The sequence below is a fragment of the Rhinolophus sinicus genome, linkage group LG03 (assembly GCF_036562045.2).
Source record: "Rhinolophus sinicus isolate RSC01 linkage group LG03, ASM3656204v1, whole genome shotgun sequence".
NCBI lineage: Eukaryota > Metazoa > Chordata > Mammalia > Chiroptera > Rhinolophidae > Rhinolophus > Rhinolophus sinicus.
The window spans coordinates 167,997,524-168,004,503 of NC_133753.1; positions in this window are offsets into that span (position 1 = coordinate 167,997,524).

Here is a 6,980-nt window from a genome sequence, read left to right on the forward strand (position 1 = left end):
CATGGCCCTTACGTATTTGACAGGACTGAATCTGTTGAAGCTCTTGAGGGTAAAGAGGTGGGAGGTATTCATATAAAGTGCTTGTAGGAACACCAAGACCCAAGGCGGAGAATAAAAGTTCATTCAGAGAGGTAACGATAAGTTATATAACTGGGCTCTGTGTAGATGGATCCTATTGGGTTGAGTATATTATATACAGATGTGTTCTGTTAAATTGGAAAAACATACTTACTATGGGTTATAAACTAAGAAAAGGAATATAAGGAAACTGAGGAATAGGTGAGCAGCCTCTCACACTTAACATAGATCTAGGTAGTATTTGATAAGATCCACCTCAGTAAGCCTCTGGCTTTGTGAAATCGAGATGGTGAGTTGGTAGGCTAACCATTCTTTATGAGCTGATTTACTCTTCTTTGTATGAATTTAGTACATTTTGGAATTATTATATGTGTGATCATCTTCTCCCTGGAACCTAGCTTGATGAAAATTCTCTTACGTGTTCATTACATGGGCTACAGTCCCCTGCACACACTGCTGGCACCTCAGTCCCCAAGTAAATGAAATAATCCAGCTCCCCACACTGGATTTATTCAAGTGCTAACTAATTCCATTTCTGACGAGTCTTTCACTCATGGTCAGGTAGCTCATGTGTCAACAGATACAAGCCAGAGCTAAGTACTTTGTGGAAAGACCTCTCTGCTATATTAAACTTGTTGTATTAAATCCACACAGAAATAACAATGTTTAGGAAATTTGATGTTAGAGACCAAACTTTAGGATGACTTTATATTAATGGCTCACAAATTTAGAAATCCTTTTCCTCCTAATCCATAATCCCTGAGAACAAAAGCTTCCCTCTGTAACATGGCTGTTACAACCATTATCTCTTCCCCCCCCCCTGCCTTTGCCTTATACAGGCTCTACTTTTTTCTTTGGTAGGGTAGATACCTGGACGATCAGCCCTTCAATTGTAGCTCCCCACCTTCTTGGCGTGCAGTAACTTGAGCCCTCCCATTCCCCAACTGGAAGAACTTCACCTTGAAGCTCCTAAAAGTAGAGATAATAGAATGTAATACCCCCAGTGAAGTCTAAATGTGGTTTTAGAAGTAGCTTGGAAAGTTAAATAGGCAACAGATCAGAACACTATTTCCAATCTGTGATAAAAGTTAGAGAACCAGGCCCTCTTCACTTTTTTACCCAGCACAATGCTTTTACTATTGTCCTGAAATATAACTCTAAGCAAGGTGTGGGCCCCAAAGACAGAGAGTCTGCTTTCTACTCAGCTTGAAAGATGGAAGATTCATAATTCAAGGTGCACCATCTTGCTAGTAGTGCCTGGATACTCATCACGAATAAAGTAAGAGTAAAAAGCATAGAACTTAAGTCTAAGAAAGGAGTATTAAAAGCAAGACTCCAAGAAATCATTTAAAAAGGATATTGAAGAAATTGCTGATCATTTAGAATGAAAGTAGTGTGAGTATAGTCAATTTGTGGATCCACTCAATATCTAGTCATGTTTGAAAGTTGCAGGAAGAGTGCTTGTAAATCACCAGCTAGAGAAAAACAAGTTGATGTAAAATTGGTCACAATAAGGTAATATTAACATCAACCTCTGAAGCCATCCAAAGCACACAGAAGACCTTATAGAAACTCAAAAGAGTCACTGTCTACTTCTTTCTAACGCAATAACTTTTCCTCTTCAAATGCCAATGTCAAGAATAAATTAAAAATAAATGTTCAACTTATTCAATTGTTCTTTTCAGAAGATGTTTATGTGATCAGTTCAAGAAACATTTTTGACAAATTACTCTATCTGAGAAATTGTGATAGGGTCTGTGAAAGCTTATCAGACTAGACTCAAAAACTCCCTAGAAAAGTATACAGGTAAACCCTCATACAACACGGCATCCTAGAACACGGTTTCACTCTAACACGGTTTGAGAATTAGAGAAATTCCTGAACAACACGGAATGTAACAAGAGCTTTTAAGAGCAAAAAATATCTCATTAGAAATTAGGGAAATCCCTGAACAACATGGAACATAATAAAAGCTTTGTAGTGATGACGAACAAAATATTATTTAATACATATTAATTAATATGTTATATACTTTTGGTGAATATTGCTTTAATGAAGATATTTATCTTAATTATAAAAATATAATAGTATGTGGGGTTTTTTTAATTTTTGGAACCTAACCCCCTTTTTGTACTAGTTATTTGTTTCGTATAACATGGATTCGCATAACATGGCATTTTTAAGAAACCTAACAATCATGTTATATGGGGGTTACCTGTATATGAAAGAATTGTTACACATGGAGAAAACACAATAGATGGGTTGGAAAGAGTTTTCACATTTAAGTATGTTCAACACCTTTTTAAAAAGAAATACTCAGTATTAATCAAACACATTTTGGTGGATTAAATTTAGTACCTAGCCAACATTACCAACCTTGCTTCTATTTGAAATTCTGGGCTCCAAACAATGAGTTCCATTTGTATATGATATAGAATTTACAAAGCAAATATATATTTATTCAACACTCATACACACAGTCTTCAATTTGAGAATTATCTTTGTTTTGCAAGGGAGAAACTAAGAGTCAAAGACATTAACTTACCCAAAGCCATATGTGTACTATGTAACCAGCTGGACATAACCCAGGTCTTCCTTCTTCTGAAAGGACTTTTCAGTTAGACTAGAGGTGATTTTTTGTCATATGACTGGTTCATAAGATGTCTTGTGTCTGTTTAATAAAAAAAAATTAAAAGAAAAAGCATTATGATTATATTATTTTTCTTGATTCAGAGTACATACTAAGATTTTACATGCTCTAGAACAGTTCTCAAAGTTTGAGATCTGTAGCATTGCCATCAACTGAGAACTTGGTAGATATGCAAATTCTTGAATCCCGTCCCAGATCTACGGAATCAGAAACTAGAGGTAGAGCTCTGAAATCTGTATTTTAACAGGCCCTCCAGATAATTGTGATGCATGCTAAAGTTTTAATTCTCAAATTAAATGGGTAACTCACTAATTAACTGAGTAGGAATATCCAGGAGGCTCTGCAACCTAACTGACAATTTTGAATTATTTGCATTTTTAGATTAAGGATTTTTGTATCCTAAAATTATTGTTTTTACAATCCAAAAGTTTTAATAAATTCGTTAACATTTATTTTTGGTAAGTTAAAACACATTTTCAGGGGATTTTAAATTGCTAATTTATATTTTTTAAACAGTGAATCAAAATTGAACTTAAACAATAAGTGGGAATTACTGAGTTAATCTCTGTTCATTATTTTTAATGTAAGCAGAGTATATTATGCCAAAACAAGTTTTCTGAGTCAGATAAACATGATTAAGCACTAAAACAATTAGATATTTTAAGTTTATAGCCACCATAAACTTTTGGCTGTACTACTGTATAACTTGTAATTTGTGATATTTGTGAGACTTCAAAATAACACTTGATTTTTCACTCTTGCCATTAGGACAAGTACCATCTGATGTCAAACATATTAAATTCAGCATTATTACCAAATAGGAGCTATGCTTTTATGAAATAATCAAATCAAAACTAAATTTAAAACTGGTTGAAGGATACCAGAGTGGAACATTACCAACCACACTGAAATAACCAATTGCTATAATTTTGACTATACTCAATCAAATTGAAACTTCCACTGTCTGATTCTGTTTCATTTTAAAAGCTTATTTGACTCAAATTAATTTTTCTTTGCCTATGTACAAGCTGTCTGATCTGGCCAATGGCTCTCGATAATTCATAGTGACAGTTTTGAATGATGTCATCACTTTTTTTTTTTATCATTTCTGAGTTCATTGCATTTAAAGTTGAAAAATACGGTAAAACTATCATACTCAGAAGCACAATCCCAGCAAAGATATTAACAAATATTATTTTTAAGTTTTTCTTATGCTGAACAACTGTGAAAATTTTGCTGTCTTCTCTATACATTTATATTTAAATCAAAGCCAAATAGTGCTGCCAGACCAAGGCCATGACTCACTATATGTCTTCGTTTACCATTTGCTTCTCATTGCATCCAACATCTAATATATATATCTTTACTTAGATTTAAAATATTTTTATAATATAAACCCATTTTCTTCTAAATATAGCTTGATAACTCTTGACTCTTTTGAACAGGTTATTTCCTTACTCAAAAGGCTTTCTTTTTTTTTTCCTTTTTTTTTTTTTTTTTTACCAATACTACCATTTATTCCACTCAAATCCTTTCCTTTTGTCAAGGTCCAACTTGAGTCATTTGCAGAATGCCTTTCCTATTTATTTGCACTCATGTGGAGTCCCTTCTTATTAAAACCCTTGTATACATATCATAAACATCGGTCTTATATGACATCATTTTGAATGATTTCCTTAATTTATGTGTTAATGTCCTAATTTTTCAACTAAGTTTTAAGAAAATCAGTAAAGTGTTAAGTTCACAGGCTCTGGCATTACACTGTCTGACCTTACATTCCTCTTTGGTCACTTTTAGACTAATCCTATTTGATTAAGCAGTGTGACTTTGGTAACTTAAATTATGTGTGTACCTCAGTGTCTTCACCTTAAAAAGATGATAAAGGAAGTACCAACCTTCTCAGATTTAATACATGCAAAGGATTGATCAATGGTAGCAATTATTATAAGGATATACAAGAAAGAACAATGGAATAGAAATTTCAAATATGAAAAGAAAATCTTATCTGAGTTTCCCCCCCCCCCCATTAACTAGCCCAGAAAGTTCACAATATTCCTGTTTTTTTATTTCCTGGTCTGCAAAATGGAAATGCAGTCATTGGTGAGCTCAAAAGTCTACTTATTCTAAGTCTGAAATTCTATTGCTATTATAGAGGAAATGTTGTCAAATGGAGTCTTCCTCCTTCCATTCCTCCCTCCCTCCCTCTCTCCCTCTTATTTCTTTCTCTTTCTCAGAATTAAAATTCTAAAATACCCATCGATAATACTCAGAACTATTTGTGCATTTTGGAAAAGAAATTCTGATGTCTACTTCTTGTTTTTTTTCTTTTTGTTTTGATCCACAGATAAGTCCACATTGTCTATGCCCAGCACTTGTGTAATAGCTAATCAACTGACAATCCTTTCAGGCTAGATCATGCTCAGATTATGCTGAGCTATTTATGAAGCCTTTCACTCCTGTTTTCATTTTACTCCGTCCTTCCTTGCATACAGATATGTCAAGCAAAGGCCTTTGCTATCCGACATTCAGAGATACTTTCTCTAAAATACGTATAAGTCTTCAGGCTCTTGATTTCACTAGCAGATGGTTGCTTCGTCCCCAAAAACAAAACAAAACAAACAAAAAAATGACAGGTCTCCCTTCACCAGAGTGAGGCAGTCCTGTAGGAGACCAGACAGGTTGACAAGTGAAAGGTGGGCTGGACATCAGTGCCCTCTCACTTGCTCTGGCTAGGACCTTTGAGCCGTGTAGAACTGCACATGCCTACATCAGTCCAGAAAAACAATCTTCTTGATATTCTTGCATATATATACCTTTCCCTTGCATGTAGAAAAAATGACCTTAACTATACATACTTACTTCATTTCTATTTTCAATTATTGCCTTCCAAAAAAAATTATAATTTAGGGGAGAATTTGGATGGAAATGAATGATAATTTCTTGATCATTAGAATAACAAAATACTGAGACAATACCTTGGAAAGGTAAGAAGAAAACAAGTAATTATCTAAATGTTTTAGGGAAATTCTAGTGCTAAATTAAATAATCTGCCTAAATCCTTCCTTTTTATGATTCTGTTACCTAGATACGCTTCAATGTGTTGTAGAATACAAGAAATGAGGGAGATGTGGTTCAGTTTTGAATGTGTTTGAACTAGCTCTGGGGATAATCATTACAGTAGGTAAGAGGTAGATTTTTCAAAAAATTAAAATATCTGGTCTTTTGTAGGTTCTAGTATAATATTAACATTTTATTTGCATAATTTTGATTTTTGTATTGAGTTTACTTCATTTTATTATCATATGAAAATGGTTTTTGGAAAGCTTTACACACTACATTATTCCTGCAAGAAATTTGAAAGGGAGAAATGTGCAGAAACACTACTTGAGATTGGATAAGTATATATTGGGTGATTTTTCTGATTATATTATTTTAAAATATTGTTCCCAGATTCATGTACACATTGGATAAACTAACTGAATATATTTATTATGTATATTTTAAATGAGAGAAATACCAGTACAGTCTATGGAGTAAATATATAGTCATTTTGTAAATTATTTATCTGGAAACCTCAAGAGCTTTTTGCTGCTGTTTCATCTGTCAGTTAAATTTGTTTTAGTGGTATAAGTAATAGTTATATGATATTATTATATAAAGTAGCCATGAAATTATGTACAATTTACTTGTAGGAATGATTAAATAAATAAAGACATAGGGTATATCCTGTCTTGATCAATGCATGAAGCACTGCAAGTGCCAATCAGCCTTTTGCTTATTCTTCTTTGTGAAAACAGACTCACTAATTTAACATGTGCTTTTTTTATTCATTTTTAAAAACTGAATTATGTCACATTATTAATGTTTGTAGACATATACAGTCTCATACATTTTTAAAGGAGTTGGTTTCAGAGAATTTTGCAGATTCCTAAAGAAACTTATTGAAAAATCATGAAAAATGACAAAGCAATCTAAAAATAACCCATCAACTTTTTAAATGCACCAACCAAAATACCTACAGATAAAGCACTAATATTAACTTGTGATAAATCAATAAAATTTATACTAATCAGTACCCTCTTTACTAACATTACCTAAAATTTGCAATTTTATATCATATTTCTCCCCACCCACCAAGATATAAAATTACAGAAAGTTAAGTACTACCTCACAGGCGTTCTATGGAAAGCTTGAATAAACACCTCCTAAGACAATTAAGTGTATGCCCTGGGACCTGGACAAGGCTATAGAC